The sequence below is a fragment of the Leopardus geoffroyi genome, chromosome B1 (genome assembly GCF_018350155.1).
Source record: "Leopardus geoffroyi isolate Oge1 chromosome B1, O.geoffroyi_Oge1_pat1.0, whole genome shotgun sequence".
Taxonomy (NCBI): Eukaryota; Metazoa; Chordata; class Mammalia; order Carnivora; family Felidae; genus Leopardus; species Leopardus geoffroyi.
In genome coordinates this window covers 199,904,728-199,922,845 of record NC_059327.1, presented here as the reverse complement: position 1 = coordinate 199,922,845, position 18,118 = coordinate 199,904,728, and the positions used below count along the sequence as shown (strand labels likewise).

The 18,118-nt window shown below is 39.5% G+C and overlaps 1 protein-coding gene across 8 annotated transcripts in view; it reads right to left on the bottom strand.

Moving 5' to 3' along the window:
• Window positions 1-18,118, bottom strand: part of STK32B (serine/threonine kinase 32B) — a 394,515-nt gene that overhangs the window by 342,783 nt on the left and 33,614 nt on the right. Inside the window, exon 1 of one of the 8 annotated variants that reach the window (XM_045474586.1) lies at window positions 1,581-1,658. The exons of 6 other annotated variants lie outside the window; for them this stretch is intronic. The gene's annotated coding sequence lies outside the window, so the exon portion shown is untranslated. Of the gene's footprint in view, window positions 1-1,251; window positions 1,352-1,580; window positions 1,659-18,118 lie in introns of those variants that run through there. One more of the 8 variants, XM_045474587.1, reaches the window with a different exon arrangement.

The following is an 18,118-nucleotide window of genomic DNA, read 5'->3' as shown; positions in this document are numbered from 1 at the left end:
TCTAAGTCACTGACTTGAACACCCATTGTACCCATCGCCATGCACACCTTTTGCACTGCAAGTTTTTGGCTCCTCCCATGAAGGGATGGAGCCCAGCTGCCCCCTCCTTGCATCTGAGCGGGCTTGAAGATTTGATTTAGCCAATGAAATGTGGTGATAATCATAGTGTGCCCCTCACCAGGCTGGGCCAAGAGGCCTTATACAACAAAGCCCCTTCTCCTGGGACCTTGCATGATCTATGAACAAACACAGGCTAGACAGTTGACAGATGAGAGACCGTGTAAAATAGATTATTCACCCCAGCCAAGGCCATCCCAGACCAGCCACTGTCTAGCTGAGCCTCCAGCTGAATGCGGACACCTGTGTGAACCCGCACAAAATGAGCTGAGCCTAGTCCAAATCAGCAAAACTGCCCAGCCAACTTGCGGATTCTTACACAATGATAAAAGTTTATCGTGAAAAGCCCCTGAGTTTCGGGGCGGTTTGTTATGCAGCGATAGCTAACTGATACACATCACTTTCTTACTCATTAGTGACTAGAGAAGCATCTAAATCGCATATCCAGATGACTAATGAGTGAGTGACTGGGTACCACTGGCATACTAACCTTCAAAGCCTTTAGAAACTATAAAAACTACTCCTCTGAAAAGAATCTGATCAGAATCAACCAAGTTAGAGACGAAAATTCACGTATCGCTTCATGAAAATAGGCCCAGCTCCCAGATTCCCCTTCCACCTGTACTTTAGTGCCTGGACTCTGGAGCATCGGTGACAAAAACAGGATTGGCAGGAACAGGGGGTGCCTGGGAAGACCCTAACAGCCCACTGGGGGGCAGTCGGAGATTCTTCCTTTGTGGATATGACAAATTCCCACTGAAACGGCCCCCTTCTAGGTGGAGCTAATGTGTCTTCTTGAGCAAGGGAGGAGTCGGATGGTACCATTTAAATTCTACAAACGTGGCAAGTGATGTCATCAACAAGTCAGAATAGCAAGTCCTGCATCCTTCCCTGGATCTTTCTGCCCACAGACAAGCTGACTCATCAATAATTCATGGCAAACTGCCTTTCTGATAAATCCAAAAACTAACTGAAAGGCTACTGTGCCCCGGGAAGAAGCGACACCAGAATCACTGAAACAGGCAGGGAGATCTGAGACATCCTCTTCCCAGAATGCCTCCCCCTCCCCCACGGCGCCACAGGATCAGGGAGACCACCCAGCTCCCAGTTTCTTCCATGGGAGGGTTGACTCACATATCCAGCGCCCCAACTTTTTCAAGGCGGGGGTGGGAGGGGGTCCCTGGAGAACTGGCTTTTGTCTTTCCAGTCTTGAATACCACTCTGGCAGGTCTAGCCACCTGAGGGAAGATAAAGGTAATGGTTTGGGCTGGTAGATACCAGAGACCCACTCCTCTGCTCAGCACAGAGTGTGCAAACAGAGCATCCCATCTCTCTGCTTCCTCCTGGGGAGAGAAACAATTGATGTGTGCATTAAATACACCAACTTCTCCAGGGATCCCCAAAGAACAGGCATCTGACCTTCCAGTCTTGAAGCCCTGACAGGCCTGGTATAGCGTAGTTACCTAGGAACAGAGTCAGTGGTTTGGACTGGTAAACATCTCCCGGCTCAACAAGACCAACTGGACAAAAGCCACAGCTGCAAGCATCTCCCTGTCGAGGGAAAGAATGGGTAGAAACCCCCAGATTATCTGGCTAGGCTGATTGGTGAAGTCTCCTACCTGTATGAGGCCAGTCGGTAAATACTGGGAGAGTTGCCTGCTTTGTGTAATGCACAGACACCAACAGAGAGTCAAGGAAAATAAGGAATCAGGCAAAGATGTTCCACATAAAGTAGCAAGATAAACCTCCAGAATCTGACCATAATGAGGCAGAGTTAGATGATTTATCTGACAGAGAAGTCAGACTAATTGTCATAAATATATTCACCAAGGTCAAGATAATAGCACGTGCACAATGTGAGAATTTTAACAAAGAGACAGAAAATATTTTTTTAAATACCAAACAGAAATCATGGAGCTGAAGGACACAGTAACTTACCTGAAAATTCACCCGAGGGGTATGGCTTTAATTAGATAAAGCCAAAGAAAGGATCAGTGAATTCAAAGACAGGTCATTGGAAATAATTCAATCAGAGAAGCAAAAAAGAAAAAGAGTATGTATTAATAAAGCCTTAGGGATTTATTTTTGCCATTTGTTGTTCTTTTTTTATAACTTTTTTTATTTGAGAGACAGCATGTATGCACAAGGTGGGGGAGGGACAGGAAGAGAAGCGGACAGAGGGTCTGAAGCGGGCTACATGCTGACAGCAGAGAACCTGATGCAGGGTTCGAACTCACAAACCACAAGATCATGGCCTGAGCTGAAGTTAGATGCTTAACCAGCTGAGCCACCCAGGAGCCACCCAGGCTCCCCAAGCTTTACAGACTCATAAGATAACCCCAAAGTAATGTATGCATTACAGGAATCCCAGAAGGAAGAAAGAAAGGGCCGGAAAGATTATTTAAGGAAACAATGGCTGAAAACTCGCTAAGATTTCTCTCTGGGGGAAAGAAATGAACATCCAGATCTAAGAAGCCCAAAAGATAACACATAAGAGGAACCCAAAGAAATCTACACTGAGACACATTATAATCCAATTGTCAAAAGTCAATGATAAAGAGACCATTTTGAAAGAAGCCAAGAGAAACGTGACTTGTCATGTACAAGGGGATTCCCATAAAACAATCAGCAGACTTTTTGGCAGAAATGTTGCAGGTCAGAAGGGAGTGGCAGGATATATTCAAAGTGTCCAAAGGAAAGAAACCATTCCAACCAAAAGTACTATAAATTGTCCTTCAAAAATTAAGGAAAGATAAATACTTTCCCCCAAAAAACAGAAGCTAAGGAGGTTCATCACCAGTAGAACTACCTTACAGAAAATACTAATGTCTTTTGTCCTTCAAGATAAAACAAAAGGACACTTAAGAGTGCACCATGGCATGAGAAAATATGAACCTTGTCAGTAGAGGTAAATACAGAGACATATACATAGACATATACAGATGAGTGCACTACAACACAGCGGTGAGTAAATCACTTTTCATTCCAGTACAATAGTTAAAAGACAAAAGTATTAAAGACAACTATAATGAAAAAACATCTTGAAAGGTAAACAGTATGAATAGATACAGATTGTGACCACAATAACATAAAGCATGGAGAGGGATAAATTAAAGTACAGCATTTTTGATGTGCACTTGAACTTAAGTCGTTTGCTTAAAACGCTGTTATAATTGTAAAAGAGTTTATCTGGTCCCCAGGGTAACTACATCACACACAAATACCTACAGAAGTTACACAACAGATAAGGAGAATCAAAGCAGATCAACGCAAAAAAAATCAACACAACACAAAGGAAGACAGCAAGAGAGGAAGACAGGTAAATGAATTGCCAGACTGACAGAAAACCAACAAACTTTCAATAATAAATACTTTCCTATCAATAGGTATTTTAAGTGTAAAGAGATTAAACTCACCAATCAAAAGATACACAGGAGCTGAATGATTTTTTTTAATTTTTTAGTTTAAATTTTAGTTACCCTACAGTAGAGTACTGGTTTCAGGAGCAGAATTCAGTGATTCGTCACTTACATACAACACCCACTCACTGCTCATCACAAGTGTCCTCCTTAATGCCCACCACCCATCTAGCCCATCCCCCACCCATCTCCCTCCATCAATCCTCAGTTTGTTCTCTCTTGTGAAGAGTCTCTTGTGGTTTGTTTCCCTCTTCTCATTACCCCCCTTCCCCTATGTTCATCTGTTTTGTTCTTAAATTCCACGTATGAGTGAAATCATATGGTATTTGTCTTTCTCTGACCTATTTCAGTTAGAATAATTTAAAAAAACACAATTACATGCTACCTATAGGAAACTCACTTTACACTTAAGGACACATTTAGGCTAAAAGTGAAGAAATGGGTAAATATATTCCATATAAAAGATAACCAGAAGAAATCAGGAGTGGCTGTGCTTAGACAAAATGAACTTTAAGTCAAAGACTGTCACAAAAGATAAAGATTAAACACTATATAATGATACAACAGTCCATCCACAAGGAAAATACAATTATAAATGTATACACACCCAACATCAGAGCACCTAAACACAGAAAGCAAACATCGGCAGAAGTGAAGAAAGAAACAGGCAGCCATCTAATAATTGTAGGAGACTCCAACACTCCACTTTCAATTATGGACAGAAAATTGAGACCAAAGAGCATTACATTAAGGAAATAGAAGACTTGAGTAACACTGTAGACAAATGGACCTACCAGACATAAACTGAATGTTCTACCCAGCCGCAGCAGAATACAGATTCTTTCCAAGCACACAGAGAACTTTCTCCAGGACAGATCCCATGTTAAGTCATAAAACAAGTCCTAACGAATTTAAGAAGACTGAAAGCATATTAAGTATTTTTTTCTGACAAAAATGGAAAACTAGAAATTAATAGCAGAAGGAAAGCTGGAAAATTCACCAGTATGTGGATATTAACCAATATATTTGTGAGCAATCACTGGGTTAAAGAAGAAATCAAAAAGGAAATTAGAAAATACCTCGAGACAAATATGAAAATATATCAAAACTTACGGGAGGCAGAAAAAGTAGTACTAAGACTGACGTTCATAGTAATAAGCACCTACATTAAAAAGGAAGAAAGCTCTGAAATAAAAACCTAATTTTACATCTCAAGTTGCAAGACAAAGAAGAATAAATGAAGCCCAAATTTAAGAGAAGGAAGGAAACAACAAATATTACAGCAGAAATAAATGAAATGAAGCATAGATCAAAACAGGAAAAAAAATGAAACTAAAATTGGTTTTTTGAAAACATAAACAAAATTGGCAAACCTTTAGCTACACTAAGTATGAAAAAGAGAGAAGTGTCAGATTAAAAAACCACAAATGAAAGAAGAGACATAACACCTTATGCCACAGAAATAAAAAGATCGTAAGAGACCAGCAGGAACAATCATACATCAACAAACTGGATAAACTTAGAAGACAGGGATAAATTTCTGGGAACATACAACCTACCAAGAATAAATCATGAAAAAATAGAAAATCGACACGAATCTATAACTAATATGGAGATTGAATCAGTAATCAAAACCTCCAAACAAAAGCCCAGGACCAGATGATTTCAATGGTCAATTCCTTTTTTTCTTTTAATTTTTTGAATGTTTTTTATTTTTGAGAGAGAGAGAGAGAGAGAGAGACAACACAAGTGTTGTTAGCCAGAGAGAGAGGGAGACACAGAATCTGAAGCAGGCTCCAGGCTCTGAGCTGTTGAGACAGAGCCTAATGTGGGGCTCGAACCCATGAGCCGTGAGATCATGACCTGAGCTAAGTTGGACCCTTAACCTACTGAGCCATACAGGCGCCCCTCAATGGTCAATTCTACCAAGCATTTAAAGAACGATTAACACCAATCCTTCTCAAAATCTTCAAAAAAGCTGAAATGGAAGAAACACTTCCAAATTCATTTTATGAGTCATGCATTACCCTGATACCATAGCCAGACAAAGACACCACAAGAAAACTCCAGGCCAATATCCCTGACGAATATGGATGAAAAAATCCTCAACAAAACACTATAGCACAGTAAATACAACAGCACAGTAAAGGGATCATACACCATGACCAAGTGGTTTTATTTCTGAGATATAAGAATGGATTAACATAAACAAATCAACTACTGTGATACTTCAGATTAACAGAATGAGAGATAAAAATCACATGATATCTCAATAGATGGAGAAAAAGCATCTGACAACATTCAACACTCTTTCATAATAAACGCTCTGATAAACAAACTAGGAACAGAAGTAAACTACCTCAATGTAATAAAAGTCATACATGACAAGCCTACAGCTAACATCATCCTCATAATATTCAGGAGGTATTATGCTAAGTGAAATAAGTCAGACAGAGAAAGACAAGTATCGTATGATTTCACTTATATGTGGAATCTAAAAAACAAAACAAACAAAAGCAGAAACAGACCAATAAATACAGAGAGCAAACTCATGGTTGCCACAGGTGGGTGATAGGCAAAAAGGAGTGAAGGAGAGTGAGAAGCATAGGTTCCCAGTTATGGAATAAATAACTCATGAGGATGAAAGATACAGCATAGAGAATATAGTCGATGGTATTATAATAGCATTGTATGATGACAGATAGTAGCTATACCTGTAAACGTAGCATAATATATAAAGTTGAATTACTATGTTGTACACATGAAACATTGTGTGACAACTGTACTTCAATAAAAGATACATACATACATACATAAAGCGGGGGTGGGGGGAGAACTGAAAGCTTTTTCTCTAAGATCAACAGCAAGGCAAAGATACCCCCCATCACCACTTGTATTCAACATAGTGGTGATTCTAGACAAAGCAATTAGGCAAGAAAAAGAAATAAAAAGCATCAAAACTGAAAAAAAAAAACTGTCCCTGTTTGCAGATGACATGCTCTTAAATATATTTAAAAAAAAAACGAAGTTTCACAGATTTTAAGTTTTGTAAACTACAGTTTTATGGTTATATAGTAAAAATAACCTTTAGAACTAATAAATCCAGTACAGTTAAAGAATACAAAATCAATATAAAAGAATCGGTTGTGATTCTATACACTAATAATGAAGTATCTGAAAAGGAAATTCGAGAAATAATCCCATTTACAACAGTACCAAAACGAATAAAATACTCAGGATAAAATTAACTAAGAAGGTGGAAGACTTGTATCCTGAAAACTACAAAACACGGAATGAAAGAAATAAAACACGATACAAATGGAAAATCATCTGTTTCATGGATTGGTAGACATTATTATCAAAATGTCCTTACTATCTAAAGCAATCTACAGATTCAATAAAATTCCTAGGAAAATCCCACTGGCAGTTTTTGCAATTTTAATATTCATATGAAATAATTTTAGAAAAAACAATTTTAATATTCATATGAAACCACAAACAGCCAAATCAATCTTGAGAAATAAGAACAAAGCTAGAATTTACTAGCATAAAGACAGGCATAAAGACGATAGAACAGAACAGAGAACCCAGAAGTAATTCCATACCTATGACCCACTGATCTTTGACAAGGACAAGAATACACATCTATGATATCTCAATAGATGGAGATTGGAAAAGGATAGTCTCTTAAAAAAAATGATGTTAGGAAAACTGGATATTTATATGGAAAAGAATGGAATTGGACCTTTATCTTACACCACACACAAAAAATAAACTCAAAAGGGATTGTAGACATAAACATAAAACTCATAGATTGTAGAAGAAAACATAGGGGAAAACTTCTTAACAGCAATCTTTAAGATGATATGTTGGATCATATCCAAAAGCACATGCAACAAAAGTAAGAATAAACAATTGGGAGTACATTAAAAATAAAAAGCTTCTGCACAGCAAATAATCAACAAAGTGAAAAGGGAGAACCCACAGAATGGGAGACAATATCACAAACTATATATTTTTGATAAGGGGCTCGTCTCCAAAATATATAAGGAGTTTCTACAACTCAATAGTTTTAAAAAAACTCTAATAACCCAATTTTATTTCTTTTTTAAAGTGTTTTATTGTTTATTTTTGAGAGACAGAGAGAGAAAGAGACAGACAGACAGACAGAGTGTGAGCAAAGGAGGGGCAGAGAGAAAGGGAGACAGAATCTGAAACAGGCTCCAGGCTCTGAGCTGTCAGCACAGAGCCCGATGTGGGGCTCAAACTCACAGGCCACGAGATCATGACCTGAGCCAAAGTCAGACAGTTAACCAACTGAGCCACCTAGGCGTCCCCCTAATAACCTTATTATCAAATGGGCAAAAGACTTGAGTAGACATATCTCCATAGAAGGCATACGAATGTCCACAAGATATATGAAAAAATATTCAACATCACTAAACATGAGGTAAATGCAAACCAAAACTACAATGAGATACCATTTCACAACTGTCACTATGGCCGTTACACTAAAGCAAAAAACAAGACTGGTGAGGATTCGGAGAAATTTCAACCACTGGCCACTCCTGGTAGGAATGCAGAACAGCATAGCTGCTATGGAAAACAGTATGGAGGTTCCTCAAAAAGTTGAAACCAGAATTACCATATGACCCAGCAATCCCACTTCTGGGCACCGATCCAAAAGAATTGAAAGAATCGCAAAGAGATATTAACACTCTCATGTTCATTGCAACACTATTCACAGTAGCCAAGAGACAGCAACAACATAAATGTCTATCAAGTGATGAATAACTAAAATGTCATATACAAGTACAATGGAATACTATTCAGACTTTTTTTCTGCAAATTTTTATTTAAATTCCAGTTGGTGAACATGTATTATAATATTAGTTTCAGGTGGACAATACAGTGATTCATCACTTCCATACAACAGCCGGTGCTGATCACAAGTACACTCCTTGATTCCCATTACCTAATTCACCCATCCCCCTCACCCACCTCCCTTCTGGTGACATCAGTTTGTTCTCTATAGTTAAGAGTCTGTTTCTTGGTTTGCCTCTTTTTTTTTTTTTTTTTTACCCCTCTGTGTTCATTTGTTTTTTCTTAAATTCCACACACGAGTGAGATCATATGCTATTTGTCTTTCTCTGACTTATTTCACCTAGCATCATACTGTCTAGCTCCATCCACATCACTGCAAATGGCAAGACGTCATTCTTTTATGTGTAATATTCCAATATTCCATTATATGTGTGTGTATGTATATATGTCATATACCACATCGACCTTGTCCATTCATTAGTCAATGGACGCTTGGGCTCTTTCTGTAATTTGGCTATTGTGGATAATGCTGCCATAAACATTGGGGTGCATACATCCCTTCGAGTCGGTATTTTTGGATTCTTTGGGTAAATACCTATAGTGCAATTGCTGGGTCGTAGGGTAGTTCTATTTTTAACTTTTTGAGGAACCTCCATTCTGTTTTCCAGAGTGGCTGCACCAGTTTGCGTTCCCACCAACAGTTACACTGTATGAGTTCCCCTTTCTCCACGTCCTTGTCAACGTTTATTGTTTCCTGTGTTGTTGATTTCAGCCATTCTGAGCGGTATGAGGTGGTATCTCATTGTGGTTTTGATGTGAATTTCCCTGATGATGAGTGATACTGAGCATCTTTTCAGGTGCCTGTTGGCCACCTGTATGTCTTCTCCAGAAAAACGTCTATTCATGTCTTCTGTCCATTTTTTAACTGGATTATTTGTTTTGGCAGTGTTGAGTGGTATGTGTTCTTTATGTATTTTGGATACTAACCTTTAAAAAAAAAAAAGGAAATTCTGTAATATGTGACAGTCTGGATAAACCTTGAGGACAGTATGCTAAGTGAATCACGCCAGTCATAAAAAGATAGATAGTGACTAGTTTGACTTATAAGGTTATCTAAAATTGTCAAATCCACAGACTCAAAGAGTAGAATGAATGGTGGTTGCCAGGGGCTGGGAGAAGAGAGAAACGGGGAGTTATAAGCAAGGGGCGTAACATTTATTTATGGCAGAAGAATAAACTCTGGGGTTCTTTATGCAACATTGAACCTAGAGTCACCAGTAGTATATTATACACTTAAAAATTTGTTTAAAATTTAGCTCTCATGTGAAGTGTTATCACAACAACAAAATTAAATACACGTATGCATGCATACATACGTACGTACGTATATGAGTATAACAAGAAGCAACATTTGTACCATTTTTGTGGGTTATGCTTTGAAGTATATCATTCATTCATTCAACAAACATTGACGGAGTGTGACCACGTCCACTTAAGGCAGAAACCAGGCAGGCTTCCCCAGTTAGCGACACAATGGTTTTCATGTTCCCTTTTCCATCCCACAATAAAAGTACCATTGGGTAAGAAAGCCAGTTGGATTAACTAAGACTTCATATACATAAAGCACAGTCTGGATAAGAAGAAAACACAGGGTTTTAGAATTGAAACAACGGAGGTTCAAATCTCAGCTCTGCCACTTACGAGGTGGGTAAATTCCTTATTTTCTCAGCTTCAATTTCACCTTCTATAGAGTGGGAATAAAAACACCTTGTAGGGTCACCGTGATGGTTAAATGAGCATCCACATGCAATGTGCCTGGCGCTTAGCAGGAGCTCAATAAATGTTAGTCCTTCCCCCTTCACAAATCACTAACATCGTGGAAGTAATTTTAGTTGCCACGAGTGTTAATATTTGCTATTTTCCTGCCCATTGGCAGTCACCCAGGCTTTTTACACAGTGGCCCAGAAGCGGCCATCTCCAAAGGGGTCAGAGTCTTGACCATGGGCTGACACATGTACTCTACCCTCCCTCTTCCCACAGTGTCAGAAAAACCACAGGGGGCTCCCAACTGGCTTCTGCAAGTGCCAAAGATGCCAAGTTTCCAAAAGCTACGACACAACAAAACACCACTCAGGCCTATAGCTTGATTTAAAAAAAAAAAATAATAAGGCACTCCTCAAATTCAAAGTGAAAAATCTAAAAATAAAGCAGCCCCTTCAACAGATCCGGGGTGAGATGGGGGAGTCTAATTGAGCAGGATGTGTGCCGTGACGGTGTGGATGTTTTATCTTTATTGTCAAAATGCCATCTGGAGTGAGGGAAACCCGCAGATCAATTTTCTTGGATAACGTGGTCACTCTCAACGGTGGGTGTGCAGAAATGCGGATCACCTGCTGGTTCCTCCAGCATCACAAACAGCTAACCATGCTGAGAGAGGAGGGGAGATCTTATTATTATTTTTACAGGAAAGTACAAAAATTCAAAAGTGCAAAGACAGTACTCTCCATCCTTCAAACCAGCCATGTGAAAATTCTTGAAGAGTATTGTAGTATAGATCCAAAGGTCTAGCTTTTTTAGGAATATTCTCAGTGAGTTAACGGATTTTTTTTTAACTATGTGACTGCACGTGTTATAGAAACTAGTTTCCTACTTAAAGAATTATAGAAAAGTATAGAAAAGATGATGAACATTATTTGTGTTTCCACCAAAAGGAAACAAGTGATATAATTCTCGGCAGTCATTTCTTTTTATCAGTGCTTCTCAGTAACCTGCTCTGTCACTTACATCTTAAACATCTCCCATCAAAATTACCAACAAACAAAGGGGCGCCCAGGTGGCTCAGTTGGTTGACCGTCTGACTTTGGCTAAGGTCATGATCTCATGGTTCGTGAGTTCAAGCCCCATGTCGGGCTCTGTGCTGACAGCCCAGAGCCTGGAGCCTTCTTTGGATTCTGTGTCTCCCTCTCTCTCTGCCCCTCCTCTGCACTCTCACTCTCTCTCTCTCTCTCTCTCTCTCTCTCTCTCTCTCTCTCTCTCAAAAGTAAATAAACATAAAAAGTTAAAAAAAAAATTACCAACAAACATGGCTTTGAGTGATTAATAGCATTTCATCACAATACGTCCCCTAGCTACTTAACCATTCTAATAAGAATGGGTTACAGAGGGGCGCCTGGGTGGCTCAGTCAGTTAAGCGTCCGACTTCGGCTCGGGTCATGATCTCGAGGTTCGTGGGTTCAAGCCCCGCGGCAGGCTCTGTGCTGACAGCTTGGAGCCTGGAGCCTGCTTCGGATTCTGTGTCTCCCTCTCTCTCTGACCCTCCCCCGCTCATGCTCTGTCTCTCTCGGTCTCAAAAATAAATAAACGTTAAAAAATTAAAAAAATTAAAAAGAATGGGTTACTGAAACATATTATACATGTTCCCCATCATACATCATGCTGTCACCAAAAAGGACGATGTCTCTTTTACTCACCAATGTTTACCCAAACCAAGTACGGAGGCCTAGAATAATACATACTATCTTAATAAACAAACCCCATTATGTTTTTAGAATGCCGTATCTGTTAATGTTCTTAAAGCCATATAACCTTCAACTTAGCATTAAGGTACAGTTCAAACCCCAGCCTGGCATCTGAGGTCAGGAGGATGTTTTCCCAGTGGGCCCTCAGCCGCGGCTGCGTGGACCCCAACCACACCACTCCCATGCCTTCAGGCTGCCCACTCCTGGTGAAAATGCCCCTACTCCTCATTCCCAAAGCCCTCCCCACCCAAGCAAAGCTGGTCTCTGTCAACAAGAGCACCGCCCTGGAGGCTGTGAGACCCAACTATGTCTGTCTCACCTGCCAAGCAGTGAGCCCCTCCAGGGGGAGCCCAAGCCTCATTTCTGTCTACACCAGAGGGGCTAGAAGCTAGTGTGAGTGGAGTAAATGCAGGCCGGATGAAGGAATTAATTGCAAGGCTTGCCCTAAGATTGCACTATTGATTCAGAAATAATTGGGAGCAGAAAATAAATACTATATGGCTGCTGCTGATTTCTTTTCTTTGTTCTGGCTGCGTTCATCAGGGTCTCCAGAAAAAGAGAATCTATGAGATCTATATTCGTATCGATACAAAATTTTATTATAAGGCCTTAGCTCACACAATTATGGAGTTTAAGACATCTTACAGTCTGCTCTCTGTAACCTAGAGACCCGGGAAGGCTGGCAATATAGTGGGAGGGCTTGAGCCCCGCAGAGTTGATGGCATAGATTCCAGTCTGCGTCTGAAGGCCTGAGCACCTGCAACCCTGAGGCCAGAAGGTTGATGTCCACTCTAGCAGTCAAGCAGAGAGGACAAATCCTACCTTCATCCTCCTGTTCTATTCACGTCCTCCTTGGACTGGATGTTGCCCAAACTACGTAGGGCAGGGCAATGCACGTTACTCACTCCACTGCTGTTAATCTCTTCTGGAAACACCCTCACCAACACACACGCAGAAGTAAACGTTTAAATGTTTAACCAGACACCCTGGCACCCCATGACCAGTCGAGTTGACACATAAAATTAACTATCATGCTCGTCTGATTATTTTTTACAATACTTTTACTGAGATATAGTTCACACAACATAAACTCACCATCTTAAGGTATAGAGTTCATGGACTGGAGTACCCTCACAACGTTGTACAACCACACCTCTACATCCAGAGAATCTCAAGACCCCAAAAAGAAACCCCATACCTGTCAGCAGTCACTCCTGACCTCCCCTCCCCCTGCACAACCCTTTCCCCATTCCCTAGGCAAACACTCAGTACTTTCTGTCTCTATGGATTTGCTAATTCTGGATTATTTAAATAAACGGAATCATACCAGATGTGGTTTCTTGTGACCAATCTGTTTCACTGAGCCCAATGTTTCCAAAGTTTGCCCATGGTGTGGGTCAGTGCTTTGTTCTCATCAAGGCTGGAATAGTATTTCCTCATATGCATAGCCCACATTTTGTCTCTCCATTCAGCAGCCGATAAGCATTTGGATGTTTCCACTTTTTGCGTATTAAGAATAATGCTATTATGAACACCCATGTACACATTTTTCTGCGAACATGTGTTTTCAGTTCTCTTTGGTATATACCTAGGAGTAGAATCGTTGAGTCATACTGTAAGTTTAAGGTTTTGAGGAACGGTCAAACTGTTTTGGATAGCCCCTGCACGATTTTACATCACGCCAACAGTTTATGAGGGCTCCAATTCTCCACACTTTACTGACACTTTTTATTTTCTATTAAAAATATTTAACGTAGGGGGTAGCAAAATGGGTGAAAGGGAGGGGGAGACACAGGCTCCCAGTTACGGAATGAGTAAGTCACGAGAATAAAAGACACAGCGCAAGGAATATAGTCAACGATATTGAAATAGCATTGTAAGATGACGGGAGCCCCTACCCTTGAGGTGAGTACAACATATGGTATAAATTTGTCAAATCACTGTGCCGCACATCAGTAAACTAATATAACGTTATGTGTCAACCACTCTCAAATTCTTAAAAAGGAATACTAAATAAATAGCTGACTGTTTTTGTTTTTTCAAATGTATTTAATTAAATTCAAGTTCATTGACATACAGGGTAGTGTTGGTGTCAGGAGTAGAACCCAGTGATTCATCACTTCCTTAGGATACCCAGTGCTCATCCCAACAAGTGCCTTCCTTAATGCCCATCACCCATCTAGACTATTCCCCCACCCACCTCCCCTCCAGCAATCCTCAGTTTGTTCTCTGTATTTAAGAGTCTCTTAGGGTTTGCCTCCGTTTTTATCTTCTTTTTCCTTCCCTTCCCGTATTGCCATCTCTTTTGTTTCTTAAACTCCACATACGAGTGAAATCACATGATACCTGTCTTTCTCTGACTTATTTTGCTTAGCATAATACACTCTAGTTCCATCCACATCGTCACAAATGGCAAGGTTTCGTTCTTTTGGGTTGCTGAGTAATACTCCACTGTATATATAAACCACATTGGCTTTATCCATTCGTCAGTTGATGGACATTTGGGCTCTTTCCATACTTTGGCTATTGTTGATAGTGCTGCTATAAACATTGGGGTGCATGTGCCCCTTTGAATCAGCATTTTTGTATCCTTTGGATAAACACCTAGTAGTGCAATTGCTGGGTCGTAGAGTAATTCTATTTTTAGTTTTTTGAGATACCTCCATACTGTTTTCCATAGTGGCTGCACTGATTTGCATTGCCACCAACAGTGCGAAAAGGTTCCCCTTTCTCTGCGTCTTCGCCAACATCTGCTGTTTCCAGAGCTGTTAATTTTAGCCGTTCTGACAGTTGTGAGGTGGTATCTCATTGTAGTTTTGATTTGTATTTCCCTCATGATGAGTGATGTTGAACATCTTTTCATGTGCCTATTGGTCATCTGGATGTCTTCTTTGGAAAAGTGTCTATTCATGTATTTTGACCATTTCTTCACTGGATTATTTGTTTCTCGGGTGTTGCATTTGGTAAGTTCTTTATAGATTTTTGGATACTAACGCTTTATCTGATATGTCATTTGCAAATATCTTCTCCCATTCCATTGTTGCCTTTCAGTTTTGTTGATTGTTTCCTTTGCTGTGCAGAAGCTTTTTATCTTGATGAGGTCCCAATAGTTCTTTTTTTCCCCCCCTTACCTTCAGAGACATGTCGAGTAAGAAGTTGCTGCGGCTGAGGTCAAAGAGGTTGTTGCCTGCTTTCTCCTCTTAAGGTTTTGATGGTATCCTGTCTCAGATTTAGGTCTTTCATCCATTTTGAATTTATTTTTGTGTATGGTGTAAGAAAGTGGTCCGGTTTCATTCTTCTGCACGTTGCTGTCCAGTTATCCCAGCACCATTTGTCAAAGATGAGTTGGCCATACATTTGTGGGTCCAGTTCTGGGTCCTCAATTCTATTCCCTTGGTCTATGTGTCTATTTTTGTGTCAACACCATACTGTCTTGATGATACAGTTCTGTAGTACAGGCTAAATCCAGGACTGTGATGCCTCCCACTTTGGTTTTCTTCTCAACATTACTTTGGCTATCTGGAGTCTTTTGTGGTTCCATACAAATTTTAGGGTCGTTTGTTTTACCTCTGAGAAGAATGCCGGTGCAATTTTGATTGGAATTGCATTGAATGTGTAGATTTCTTTGGGTAGTATTGATATTTTAACAATATTTGTTCTTCCAATTCATGAGCATGGAATGCTTTTCCATTTCTTTGTGTCTTCTTCAATTTCTTTCATAACTTTTTCTATAGTTTTACGCATACAGATCGTTTACATCTTTGGTTAGGCTTATTCCTAGGTATTTTATGCTTCTTGGTGCAATTATAAATGGGATCCATTTCTTGATTTCTCTTTCTGTTTCTTCATTATTGATGTATAGAAATGCAATCGAGTTCTGTACATTGATTTTACATCCTGCAACTTTGCCGAATTCATGTATCACTTCTAGCAGCTTTTTGGTGCAGCCTTTTGGGGTTTCCATGTAAAGTGAAACTGGCAAATAAGTCAAACTTTCACTTTCGACACATATGTTTTAAGATCAGTTTCTCCATTTCTGCCAAAGAGGCAATTGGATTTTTGTATACGGGATGCCTTTAACCTGTAGATCGATTTGGGAACTATTACCATCTTAACAATATTGTATACCAATCCGCGAACATAGAACGTCTTTCTATTTACTTAGGTATACTTTAATTTTTTCAACGTTTTGTAGTGTGCAGTATGCAATCTTATACTTCCTCATGTTTATTTATTTTTGAGAGAGAGACGGCGTGTGACCTGGGGAGGGGCAGAGAGGGAGGGAGACGCAGAATCTGAAGCAGGCTCCATCCACGCTCTGAGCTGTCAGCACAGAGCCCAACATGGGGCTCAACTCACAAACCGTGAGATCATGACCTGAGCCGAAGTCGGACGTTCAACCGACTCAGCCACCCAGGAGCCCCTAAATGGAATTGTTTTTTAAAATGCATTTTCAGAATGTTCCTTGCTAGTGTACAAAAGTACAAAGGACGTTTTAATATGCATCGTATTGTACCATCCAACTTGTACTATACAACTATGCTGAGAGCTTTTTTTGTAGATTCTGTGGAGGTTTCTCTATATAAGATCATGTCATCCACAAACAGAGAGAAGTTTACATCTTCCTTTCCAATCTGGATGCCATTTATTTACTTGCTTACTTCTTTAATATTTATTTATTTATTTATTTATTTATTTATTTATTTATTTAGCTTTCCCAAATGCCCTGGCCAGAATCTCCAGAAAATGCTTCATAGAAGTGGTAAGAGCTCAGCAGGTAGATATTGTGACTCTTGATCATGGGGTTGTGAGTTTCAGCCCCACACTGGGTGTAGAGATTACTTAAAAATAAAATCTTAATAAGAAAGTGATAAGAGCAGATATCCTTTTCTGTTCCTAATTTTAGGAGGAAAACACGTGATCTTTCACCATTAAGTACCATGTTAGCTTTGGTTTTTTAGAGATGCCTCTTACCAGGTTGAGGAAGTTCTTTCGTGCTTTTGGTAAGCTGAATGTTTTTTATAATGAGCAAGTATGGGTTTTGGCAAATGATGTTTCCGCGTCTACTGACATGACTGTGTGACACTTTTTATTCTATTAATATGGCATACTACGTTAATTGATTTTCTTAAGTTGAACCAAACTTGTTGTCTTTTGGCACATTTCGCTTGATTGTGGTGCATGACCCTTTTTATACGGATTCAGGTTTTAGTATTTTATTGAGGATTTCTACATCTATATTCATCAAGAGTTATTAGTCTGTATTTTGCTTTTCTGGTGACGTTTTTGTCTAGCTTTCATATTAGGCTATATTGATCCCAAAGAATGAGTTGGGAAGTATTCCCTCCTCTTACATTTTTCAAAGAGTTTGAGACGACTGTATAAGTTCTCCTTTAAAGGTTTGGTAGCATTCATCAGTGAAGCTTTCTGATCCTTATTTTTTTCTTTATTCAAAGATTCTGACTTTTGATTACTACCAAATGCTGTCTGCTTGTTATAAGGCTAGCTGGATTTTCTATTTGTTCTTAAGTTAGTTTTATAGTTTGCGTGTTCCCAGGAATTTATCCATTTCACCAAGATTTTCTAATTTGGTGGCACACAATTTTTCATAGTACTGCCCCATAATCCTTTTTCTTTCTATAAGGTCAACAGTAATGTCACCACTTTCATTCTCAGTTTTAGAAATTTGAGTCTTCCCTCTTTTTCTCTTGGTCATTGTAACTAAAGTCTTTACAACTTTATCGATCATTTCAAAGAACAAATTTTTTGTTGATTTTCTCTATTATTTTTCTATTCTCTATTTCACTTATTTCCATTCTGTTTGCTTTGTGTTCAGTTGGCTCCTCTTTGTCTATTTTCTTAGATAGGAAATTTACGCTACTGACTTGAGATCTTTCTTCTTTTTTTATTTTAGTAAAAAAAATTTTTTTTTACATTTATTTATCTTTGAGAGACAGAGAGAGACAGAGCTCAAGTGGGGCAAGGTCAGAGAGAGAAGGAGACGCAGAATCCGAAGCAGGTTCCAGGCTCTAAGCTGTAAGCACAGAGCCCGACGCGGGGCTCGAACTCACAAACCATGAGATCATGACCTGAGCCGAAGTCGGAGGCTCAACCGACTGAGCCACCCAGGCGCCCCTCTTCTTTTTTTAAATATAGGTATTACAGTTCTAAAATTCCATCTGAGCACTGTCTTCACTGCATCCTATAACTTTTAGTATGTTGGGCTTTCATTTTCATTCA